The following is a 12,476-nucleotide window of genomic DNA, read 5'->3' as shown; positions in this document are numbered from 1 at the left end:
TGATCTCTCTTGTTCATTACTCTACTTCCAGCCTTTGGAATACGCTTGGCATATAGTAGGTGCTCAATACATGTGTTGAATGTTTAATTACCAACAAAGCTGTTAAGAATAGCATTTCCTCTAGAAGGGAGCTGTTAGAATGAACCACACAGTTCCAGGAACTCAAAGGCTTAGAAGGATTTAGTGCTAAAGATAAAGGTGCTAGATCTTTTTCTTGATCCTTCTTCCCCTACCAACAGCTCTAAAACGGGGTCTGGCTACCAGTCTCTCTATGGGGGATCCATGGAAATGGTTGAAGTAGATCAATATAACTCTGAGTGGCAAGAAATGCAATATTGGTAGTCTCACTGAGTTAAGGCTCAGAAAAACATTTCCTATTCACTGCCATCCCCCCACCCGGCAAAAAAAGAAATAAAAGAAGATAAGAATTGTAGACTATAAATCATTCAGGTAGAAAACCACAGATTTGCTCATTTTGTTTTGGTGAGAACAAAGCAGTTGTTTGCACATTCTTTCTCTCGCACCTGCTCTGGCCTGCCCAGTATAAGCACCTTAGCCAAAAAGTGTAAATGGGTTAAGCACAGCCTCTTAAACAATGAGAAGGGGTATGTGCCATCTCTGCGATCATCAGGAAGTGTTTTTTGGCTAGGCTAGGAAATCCAATAATAATTGTAAATGGGTAAGTTTAGAAAAGCTTTGTGCCTTATAAATATTTCTGTGAAATATGAAGGCTAAGCATTAAGGCGAAACACGACAAAGTAATAAATAATAATTATTTTCTTCCATTCACTGGTCTATTTATTAGAGTGACAATGGTACAATATACTTCCCAACGGTCTCATTTGACTTTCAACCTCCTTGAATTGTGTTTAAAATTCTTTTAGGCAAGACCGAGAGCAACATAAATGAATAATGCCACACAAAAAAAATCATTAGGTATGAAAGTCTACAAGATGACGCAACCATGCTTGAGTTAACAATAAAAGGATCAACATTTTATAAAGAAGAAATACACTGTTGAATCTATCGGGCATTCATTTTTGTGGTAAAACAATCCCATTGCATCCATCTAATCTTGTGATTAAGATTCAAATAGGTTCAAAATGATTGATTTGTACCGGCCTATCAAAACAGAAGACATTGTACTTGTAATCTTTCTGAATAGCAATAGTGTTTTAATCACAAATGCCCAGCTCATTATTTGCTCAAGAGTGAATGACAATTAGCTTGATCCTCCTGCAACTGTTAATGCTACCGTACCGAAATAAACAGGCAAGACTGAATCAGGTTTCCGACATTTCCCCTCGGTTTACGATCTTCTGATTGATGCTACATTCAAAATGTACTTAGTCACTTTTAGTCACAAACGAGAAGGAAAATGGCCCCTGAACAGCCCAAAAAAAAAAAAAAAAAAGGTGTTGCAGGAGGGATATTTCATGGCAAGCCCCAAGAACGAAATCACCATGAGATGAATCATGTTCTAATATCATTGAGCCAGAGAAAGACGCCAAGCAAAATATTCAAGTTGGCCTCAAAACAGCACAACAACAACAGCAGCAACAAACCTTTAGCCCATAAGAGCTTTGACTGAACTGTACACACAGTGCTTTGGAATATTAGACCAACTGCTAGAATAAAGCAGCCATCTACACAGATGGTTCTGAGTCTCAATGTTCTTCACATCGGAGCAAACCTCAGAGGGGTTTCAGGTTTGCCAGTATCTTCCTCCTAACACATCTACAAAGACATTTCCACAAAGGCTCCAGGTGCACTTCTCGTTTGGGGGGGTGGGCTTGGGTTTGGGTCCTTCTCTACCCAGAGCTCTGAGGTTACCAGTGGAGGGAATCAGGGAAAACAAGAGCACAGGCATTTTCTGATTCTCAGAATTTCTGAGATGCCTTTGTTTCAGTGGCGCCGGTGAACCAGTGATAATGAAACTACAACTACACCTCTGTACACAAACCTTGACCAGCATTCTGGGGCATGTTACAAAGAAAACCTTAATTTTGAAAGTACTGAGCACAAAGGAGGAAGAAAAAAGCCCTCCCTGTGCATGCTTTCTCTCTAAGTGTAGAAATGTGGCTTAATGTTTAAGGCTCGAAGACCGCATTTAAAAACGTCTAAAGCCAGTCCAGACTATATGAGAGGGAAAAGGACTGTACAATTTTCCTTAACCATTTGTTTCTTGTTTTAAGACAATCTTTTGCATATCTGTTATTGCATTTTTAAACAAGACTTGGTTACCAAGGAAACAGGTTCTGGCCCAGTGTTAATTTGAAACTAAAATACATTTCGGAAGTTAAGCTTAAAGGAAAGAGCCCATGAAATTATTTTGAAAAGTGCCAGAATTTGGTACTTACAGAACCACAGCTGTATGGTCTGCAATGAACCATTCTAGGGACTCTTTCATTCAGTGAAGCTCTTTTTCTTCTAACAGGGCCATCTACATTCAATATCCCCCCCCCCTTCAAAAATTCTAACTCCTCATCTCTCCAAATAATAGATATACAAATAGCATATTTATTCTTGTAGATTTTCTAAAATTTATTTAGGAAGCATGTAAGTTTTCATTTTCATCTTTCATATAACACGTTTACAGACCGCTTCTTAAAATTTAAATATTTTAAATGTTTCTTATTAAGCTTGTTTGCGCTCTTTGAAATTATCTCAAGAAACCCATTTATTTTTAGTTTCAAGCTAAAATGGAGCTGAAGCAACACAGTTTTCAAAAAATTCTTTTGTTGTCTAATGGCGCCACACCTATCATATATATTATTTTTTTAAAAGGAATCATCTCACTTTTAGAACAGAATCATTTTGTGAGCTTAATCAAAGCTATATATTGATATAGTATCTGAATAAGAAAGCCTATCCAATTTAATACCCTCCCTCCAAAAAATTACAACTGTCTTATTTAATGTTTGTTCCAAAAGTAATATTTTAATCCATCTAAAATTCTTGCTTCATGACTCAAAAAAAATCTATAAAACATGCAAATTTCGACCTACCTGTATGTATCACTTAATGCAGTGCTAGCATGACAAGACACTCAGCCATTTTTATGTAAAGCGATGGAGACCAACTGATTTCTCCGTCTTCTTGCTCACAAGTTTTAGATGCAATTGTCACACACACAAAAAATCATACGCAGAACAGCTTGAATGTACTGTGATCACGAGAACTGAATTTATCAACAGGAAAACAGGATTGAAAAAAAGAAGTTTCTCATCCAAGGTTTCTCTGAGGCTGCAACCAAGGAGGTGGTGTGTTGAATTTTTTTCCCTTCCTCCTCTGAGAGTTCAAAGCCCGGAGCTGACCACTGCAAAGGCCACTGTCACATTTGCTGAAAATCAAACCACTAATACCAGCACTGAAAATACAAATTTGAGAACCAAGTTGTTTGCACACCATGGAGTGCATAAGAGTTAAAAATAGATTCCACCTTGCCTCCTACCTGCATAATAAATATGTAAGTTTCAAGTGTTTAATTTGATATTCACATTAATTAACAATACAACATACATTATTTAAAAGACAGCAAATGCAAGAAGAAAGGAGAGACACCATCTGGTAGCAGAGTTTTGTTGTTGTTGTTTTTGTTTTTAGGGGCTGGGTTGTTTTTTGTTTTTTTTTTTTGGCTTTGTTAAAAAAAAAAAAAAGGTAAAATCCTATTTTGAACGTGATGAAAAGCAAACATCCAGAGGCAAATGAATCGGAACTGAAAGGTGATGTTGAAATATCTGAGGCTGTAATGAGGCAAAAACAAGTCTTCGCTACCAGATGATATGGCATACCGAGCATTTACATACTCACATCTGAAATACTAGGCAACGTGTAATGAATTCTATACACAGCATGCACACACAGCAAAAGCACGGCTAATCCTGCCTGCCATCTTAGGCTCACAGAAGCAAGATACGCACTGCATGCAGCACACCGGCACTGGGGAAGGAGGAGGCAAGGGGGCAGCTCACCTTAAATGCAGTATCTGATTAATGTTGTAAGTGACATTGCATATCAGCCTCAGAGTCTTGGTTCAACTGGGTAGGAGGGAACAAAGAAAAATGTCATCAACTGGTGATGCAAGATGAGCCCAATCACTAAACACTGTTTAGCAAACTCCAAATTCTGCAACCAGACAGTAGAAGGCATTTCATACATTTAAGCAGAGCTGCTGCACAATGAATGTGTCCTTTTGCTTCTGAGGATCAAACAATCCTTTTGCTAACGAAGAAAATAAGCTGGAATGAATACTGTCATATCTTCTTCTTGAAGCAAGCTTTCAATACAGTATGTATCTGGTTTGGGATGCATTTTATAGACTATTAATTTCATAGAATTGCTAACAACAACAGCAAAAAAAAAAAAACCCAAAACTGTTATGCTTTTGCAAAGTAAAAAATAATATTATGTAGGGTATAGATTATTTTTCAGATCCTAAGTGATGCCGGCAGGCTTGTAGAAGAATGCATGATCGGGCTGTCTGTATCCGTGCTATAACCTCTAACCACAAGCTGTGTAAATGTATCCTGCTAAATGTATCTGCAGTACAGAATGGCAGATACCTCCTCAGTTGGAATTGTATTCAAACGTGAATGAATTTGCTTAAACTTAGAAGCAAATAAAATCAGTACAGAAAAATAAATTGATGCTGAATTCCTTTGGATGTACAGTTGACCATCATGAACGATAAAAGCTATCCTTAGGATGCTGACCTAAATAATGTTAAGACTTGCAGCAGCATACCTACCGCGCCTGCTCAGAACATAGAACATGCAAAATGATTTTTCTCCTCCCTCCCTCTCCAAAAGCTAAATTGTAAAGTAACAAGGCATTAACAGGAATATCAAAAGGCTATATGTATATACATAGTACATACTGTAAGAGAAGAAATGGTGTTGTGCTGAAATGCAATGTTTCTTTGTTTTACTTCGAGGCTTATCTTAGCTATGCTTGTACGATGACATTGACATCATGGAGGTCAGGGCTGACACTGGGGTGCCATCCGTTTTATGAGTGAAATGTTTTCCGAAAATTAAATCTCATCTACTCAAACACCAAATTTCATGTCTTCTTCAATACTACCTCCCTACCCCCGCTGCTTAAGATTGATGGGATCTAGTTTGGCTCTGTGTAATAAATTGGAATTGCCTTCTGTAGAGAGTCCAATACATAATTGTAGGAATTAATTTTTTAAACAAAAAACCTTCAAGAATTCTTATGCATTCCCTTTCAATCCTTCCTATCAACACACACACACACACACACACACACACACACACACACAATTGAAGCTCAAATTGCAATGAAACGTTTAACATGTGGAACAAAAAATGTGGAAAGAGCTGCTTATTCAGGATTTTGAAGAAATGCCTAATAAGCAAATACTGTTTTGCTACAAAACCAGTGTCACCATGTCCCCGAAGAGAGGAAAACAGCATAGCTTGCTAGAAAAATATCCTCCAGAAACTGCCGGCAGGTAAAAAACAGAAAAGCATTTCATTTACCATGCTGTATAAAACAAGAAGTCTTTTATTTTTTAGGAAATAGAACAGATTCTTTTCCACTTTCTTCAGCTACAAAGAAACCATACCCACCCCCACCCTTAGATCCTGGATGTAAGCCAACATTTTTATAAAACGCTATGAGCCTGATTTTGAATATATATTTACGTTTTTCTTCTTATCTCTCCAAAAGTCTTTAATTGCCTTGTTGTATCACTGAATATACTAATGTTAATTAATTTTAACACATGCAAAAATGAATTAATATTTTCTGGGGTTGCTAGTTTCCCAGCGCCTCGATCTTCTATAAGGACTTGCTAAAAATAGGTTAGCAAAATATTCAAGTTCCCCAGAATTTTTTTTAAAGGAGAAAATGTATTCAAATATCTTAACTTAGGTACTAGGTTTCACAACCGGATCTTTTGTTTCTAGCTTTCATTCTATCTCCTTCCCCAGAACCCAAGTGATTTTCAGCTCAATACGTGGAAAGCACCAGCCCACCTCTAACCCATATACTTAGTCTCTGGGTTGGGTCGTCCAGATGGTCAGTTCATACCTGAACCACATCGAATCCTCTTCTTTTTGGAGCACATCTCTTCCCCACAACTACTCCAGAAATAAATGTGGCTCTAACGGAAACAGTAGCTCCTGGTCTAACACCAATGGTGGAACCATCTTCCCCACCCCCACAACATGCTCTATGAGCTCTGGTTAGCATTGACAGCGACAGAAAATTAGAATGGAGTGTCCTTAGGCTAATTCCTCCTTTACTATGGGGGTCAAAAATTAGAGAGACTATCAGGCTGAGTTACAAGGTACCAATTTAATATATGGTCATCTATAAAGCGGGGTCCTTAGAGTGGGGTCAGAGGAGGTTGAAGCGAACATCTAGGCATTTGATGCTATTGGTGTCTGTTCAGATATTCCCCAGTAACAACATCTGAAAGTTAGACAATCAAGTTTAAATACTCACAAATTATTATCATGTAGGCAAAATATATACGACATGGAAGCAACTCTGACCACATAGAACTAAGTTGCTACCTCCTCTGCATGGGATAATAAATGACAGTGACAAGGACAGTAATCCATATCAAGCTCTCATGAGATGAGTGAATAGTGTTACGTCCTCACAGGGACAGGGTGGCAAATGTGGTCAGGCCCCCTACCCATACTCTTAAACCTGATGCCAGGGCAAGAGATTTTCAAACCTCCCAGTGGGTTCTCCATTCACCCTCTGTCAAAATGAACCTAAAAGCCACGTATTTGTTTATTTTGTGATGTTCTAAAAATACTCAATGAGCAAACCTGGCCTATTTACCAAATCTGCTTGTGTTAAATTTGAACTGTAGTTGAAAGTATTCGGATAGATGAGCTTGTTTAGGCAGACATTCTCGACTAGTAAATCCTGTTTTACACTTAAAAAACAAAACAAAACAAAACAAAACAAAACACCACGCTCATGCCTGAATTATTTAGGCTTTGTCATGATTACAAGTGGCAAGGGTAGGCATTCACTTATGATTTTTAAAAATTGCATGATACTCATCAATCTCCTCAGGGCACGTACACAAACATCAATTTAAAAGACAAATCCCTTCCCATGATAAAAAATTTTAACCTGTTTCTGCCACTTTGAGGAGCCAAGTATAAGGAACCCTAACTAATCTGGCAGGAGCAGGCTAGAGGACGGGGCCAGTGGTGAGGGGGTGCGTCTTTCACTTTGATTAACGCTTTTCCTTGCTCACAGTCTTGTTGTTCTGCAGTCTGAGCTCATTTTATTTTCAGTCCTGTGGGTTAAAGTTAAATTGCATGGCTTATGCAAAGTACATAATTCGAGTATGAACAAAGCTTGACTCTGTATGTTTAAAAAAAGAGTAAAGTCAGGGCACTGAGTCCCAGAAGAATCCTTGGTTTATAAACATTTGGATTGGTTTGCACATTTCTTTACTCCATTCACTGCATTAAAAATTACAGCTGGTTTGCATTTACACCTCATATGGGCATTCAACAATTGTGGGTAAATTTTTTATTGGGTTTGGCCATTCTAATCTAAATTTTTACAAATAAAATGTTCAGCAAATATAACATTTCTGTTTAAATTCTTAGAATGGCGATGTTTAGAAAATTTTATGAGGTTATTACATCTGTCTATAATGAATGTATTTAGCCCTGGAAACAACATTGTGACTTAATTTATCAATGACTAAAAATGGCTTTGGATGATATATTTTAACTTAAATTTTTTTGGAAAGCCCAAGGCCATTTTGAACATCTACATCTTGCCTAGAGAGCTGGGCAGGAACTTCTGCTTTCTACTTTGACCAGAGCTAAGTCTACATAGCTACCATTTATTGAGAACCTACTATATACTCAAGATTTTGGCTATATTATTTAATTCTAACCCAGTAGTCCTTTAAGGTGAGCATTAGCTATCACCAACTTTGGGTGAAGAACTAATTGGGATTTCTAGTCACATAGTAAATAGCAGGGTTAGGATTCAAACCTAAGTCTGACCAATTCCAAAGTCTAGATCTTTCCACCAGTCCTCAGAGGATAAAACCTCCTCCATCCACATTCTGTCCTGATGTAGGAATCTTCTTCTTGTGGAGACCCCTGGTAGAAGGGATCCCCACACCCTGAAGCGAAGATTAATTCTGTTCACATGAGCCAGCCTTCACTTCCCAGGCCCCAGGCATTGTGGGTACCTAGGATGCCACCAACTGGAGACAGGCTGGACCAGCAGGTGAAAAGATAAAATAAAAAAGGAGTAATCAATTAGACCACATTGAAAAATTAAGAGTAGAAAGCAGATTAAAAACTTGGGGCAGAGGTTTGTTGTAATTTGGAAATATTTTATGAGGCAAAAGAAGTAGAAAAGCTTATATTTCCATCTGAGCAAAATGGAAAAGCACCACATTCTACCAGGTGTCTTTTTCTATTATGGATGAGGAAGCCAGGGCTGAGAGGGATCTGGTCATTTGCCCAAGATCACACATTTAATAAGTGAGTTTGCCCATTTGCTGTATTAAATGTATATCTTATATATCTTGTTCCCTTTTATACTGAATATATTCTGCATGTGTGAGTAAATTTCCTATCAAGCCATTAGATTGTTCTAATCTAAATCATCAGTTAAAGAAAAATCAGTGTAACATTCAGGACTGACATGGTTTCCATTCACAAATAACGTTTTTGTCCTGAACAGATAAACTAAGTTGATATTATGAGTTCCTTCCCCAACATATATTAAAAACGGATTTTTCAAAAGCCTAATTTTTTAGTAAGAGATTTTTCTTCAACCACGGTTAGTGTTTCAAATGTATCATTTTAGTGATTAACTCTCTTTTAGCATCTATCCATTTTGCCCCTAAGATCCCTTCCAGCTCTGAATGTTTATGATTGTAAACAAATCCAGCCTAGCTTGCTTTTTAGGTTGGGTAGGCCAAGAGCTGGACTCCAAGTCTCCTGCCTCCTGGTTATGTGGCCAGCTGACTACCTTGCTCCTTGGCAGTAATCTTATATGCCAACCAGATGGCTCTCAAACGGGGCTTTCTAATCAGCTCCACTCTGCCTGGGAATATGAGAGGACGATTATGTTGCTCAGTGTTCATGAAGCAGTAGAGTGAATGCTTGATGGTCGAACAGAACTGAGGAATCTGAACTCCGGGAAGCCTCTGATTCTTACACATGAGCTTTCTCCCTTCTATCCATCAGCATCTATGTAAGATATGGGAAAGGACTATATACTTGATGGCAAGTAAACTTTGGGGTTACCCCAAAAAGACGTGGAGGCAGAAGGGAAATGTGAACCATGTGGTTTTCAACAGAGAAAAGGTGGTAAGTGACTTAGGGCTTCGAGGGAGGCTCCGGTGGACCACGTTCTGCCCCACTGTAATCCAACTCAGACTCTCCCACAGGAATATCAACACGTCTCACCATCGTTTTGATGTCACTACCTCTGACTTTAGCAACAGAATCGTGCCTGCTTTTATGTCTCAGTGTATCTATAATATGGCACTAATAAAGACCTTGTGAGCACATGGAGACCAAGAGCATTCCTGCATCCCTAGTCACACATTCATTTGTGGCCAGGACTGCTTGCCACTTCCCAAATGGAGAGCAAGTACAACAACAAGGTTTTACTAGATCCCGCACTGGCAAAACACATATTTGGCAAGATGGTGGAGTTTCTTCTTTCTAGAGAGACCGGCAAGTAGGGTGAAGAGGGAGGGTAGGGATGCAAATAAAAGGGAAAGAGGAAGAATTCCTACAGATAAAAGCTACCCTGTGTGAGAATCCTCTCCTGGTAGGAGAGTCCTCTCCTCTCCAAGACTCAACCCCGGGGAACAAAGTCATTTGCTTTTTCTTCTGTTAGATAAATGACGCAGCTCAGGGAGGCCATAACGGTGCACCTCATCTCACCAGAGCAGCTTAACAAACCAGCGAATCTGCATTTCCTTCGACTGAAGATAAAAACAGAATGTGTTTATTGTATTGAATTATCTATCTTTATTCCTATCTCTGGCTTGCTTCCTGCAAGATTTGTGTATCTCCCATGGCACCTAGAGCATTGTCTGGTGTGGTGGAGAGGCCTCCTGTGGGTATGCTCTTCACTGACCAACACCAAATTGAGAGACCTTTCTCTGCTCCCACAACTACCAGTGGAACTTTAGCTTTGTCTCATGAAGCTACTTCCTAAAATAGAACTTGCTCCATGAACTAAGGAGTGGACCTGGAGGCTGAAAATACCTATAGAAGTCTTTCAAGTACTTAATCACTTGTTTACCAAGGGGAGCCACAAGTTGTCTGGCAATCAGACCACAGGTTTTGTTTAAATCAGTCCCTCCTAGAACAGGGAAAGGGGAGACAGGAATAAGAGTGGTCTGACAGTAACCCAACTGTCTCCAAAATGTGCCTCAGTGTTTCCTCGGCCCCCTGTGTTGGAGCACGTTTCATAGAACTATACGATGGGCAAGGCACTTTGCAGGATGCCATCTCAACCCTTTTTTGAGGTGAAGAAAATCAGGTTCAAAGACAGTATTATGTCTGAAGACCCCAAGCAACTAGGATAAAAGCCCTATTCCTTACTTTCTAGAATTCTGCTCTTTGTAATGCAACAGACTGGCTCAATTAATAAAAAAAATTCCAAGCTCTCATGCAAATAGGTACTTAATAAATGGTTATAGAATAAGCGAATTAATGAATAGATTCTAGAAAGAGGGCTTACCACTTTTTTCTTAATTCCTCTTGGAAGAGAATGTTACAGTATACTTGTTTAAATTTGTTTAAGCTCAACTAAGTATAATTTTAAGCAAAATAGTACATGTTGACCAAAATATCACCTGAGACCAAGTGCCACTTCGTGTATCAGAGTAGTTGTCTTGATTGCTATTTAAGTCAATCAGATTAAGTTTAACCAGCCAAAGTCGCCTTTATCTTATTTGGTTTGCAAAAGAAATCTCATGAGTTAGCATGAACAGCTAAAAATAAGTTGCAGGTTTCATTTTCCGTTGTTCAGTATGGTTTTGAAACCAAAAGGTGCAAAGCTAGGAGATTCACCAACGCCTACTGAAGATCAACAATTCAAACTGTCACCTCTCTAGCCCACTGCCCTGATCTACAGTCCACGGCCAGGCCCAGGAAAGGTGCACCAGGGTCCTTCTCACCGTGGTCCCTTAACATTAGTCACCCTAATAACACATGGCAGGAAATTGGGGGCTGAGGCCAGTCCTGAGGGACAGTGGCTTATGTGCAAGTGTCTTGTCATATCCGGACAGGATGCCACGTAATCAGCCCCATACACTCAACTTCAGTCTTCAATGATGCTACGGGCCTCTCTGTAAAGCAAGAGAGTAAATAATGCTGGACTTTCAGTAAAGAGGGGTCCCTCAAGGTAGTGGCACAGCAATTGCCCACGGCCTTGTGCAATTCCATACCATAAACCCAGGCGGCCCAAGTTCGGTTTAATTTCAAAACTCTTTCCGTGGCCCAATCTGGCAAAAAGGTGTTTGACAGAGGCATAAATGCTTCAAAGAGAAGGCAGCCATCTCCTGCTGCAGCATTCAGCTGTGGCACAAGGTTCCAGAGAGCAGTGCGGCTGCAAGCAAGCCCTCAGCTGAATGAGATTGAAAGGGGGCAAGGAAGGGTTAATCTCCTTCCATTAGAGGAGGGGCCATTTGGCGAAGGTGAAGAGAATAAACTGTATGAAGAGCAAAGAAGACAAAGAGCCATTCCAGAAAAGAAATCACAGTGCAGGGGTGAGAAGGATGATTTGTCCTAGATTTTCACCGGGAGACCATTTCTTAGATCTCTGAGTCTTTACCTTGCTTTGAAGTTACAAGTCTCAGGGAGGGGGAAGGGGGCATATTCACACTCAGCACTGGAATACTTGAGCTTTGATTCTATCTGAGAAGGGCTGTCTCTGAAAAGCAGAGGTCGAGGCCACAGAAGCCTACTCATAAATTAGAAAGTGGCAAAATAAACAATAGGAGTTGCTCATAAAAGAGAGGCCGGCGGCTGAAGCCCCCTTTCTTGGGGTGGGGAACACCCCCCCCCATTTTTTCGACCTTAAAGTTTTTAGAAGTTGCTTTTAATGACATTTTTGGAAATAGTTTAAGAGTCACAAAAAGTTGCAAAAATAGGACAGTAACTATGTAACTTCATCCAGCTTCCCCCAAGGATAGTGTCTCACACTAGTATAGCACCTTGTCGAAACAGAGATCTGACATTGGTGTAATACTATTAACTCAGGTGCAGACCTTTCTTGGGTTTCACCAGTTTTTGCCTGCTCTGTGTGTGGGTGTGTGTAGTTCTATGTAATCTTATCACACATATAGATTGGAGTAGCCATCACCACAACTAAGATAGAGAACTATTCCATCACCACAAAGAAATCCTATGCTAACCCTCTCAGGGTCACACCTTCCTCCAGCAATAACCTCTGGCCCTGGTCTATTCTCAATCAGTATA

The 12,476-nt window shown here is 39.6% G+C and overlaps 1 protein-coding gene across 23 annotated transcripts in view; it reads right to left on the bottom strand.

Annotated features, from left to right (window-relative positions):
• The window catches only part of ZBTB38 (zinc finger and BTB domain containing 38), a 147,239-nt gene that overhangs the window by 82,989 nt on the left and 51,774 nt on the right, over nucleotides 1-12,476 (bottom strand). For 7 of the 23 annotated variants that reach the window (XR_011995287.1, XR_003238088.2, XM_072727005.1 and 4 more), the window contains one exon: nucleotides 3,975-4,040. The exons of 4 other annotated variants lie outside the window; for them this stretch is intronic. The gene's annotated coding sequence lies outside the window, so the exon portion shown is untranslated. Of the gene's footprint in view, nucleotides 1-3,008; nucleotides 3,371-3,974; nucleotides 4,041-4,159; nucleotides 4,728-6,060; nucleotides 6,241-12,476 lie in introns of those variants that run through there. 12 more of the 23 variants (XM_072727001.1, XM_026018562.2, XM_072727003.1 and 9 more) reach the window with 9 other exon arrangements.

This window comes from Vulpes vulpes, chromosome 11 (assembly GCF_048418805.1).
Source record: "Vulpes vulpes isolate BD-2025 chromosome 11, VulVul3, whole genome shotgun sequence".
Classification (NCBI taxonomy): domain Eukaryota; kingdom Metazoa; phylum Chordata; class Mammalia; order Carnivora; family Canidae; genus Vulpes; species Vulpes vulpes.
This window is presented reverse-complemented; position numbering and strand designations above follow the sequence as displayed.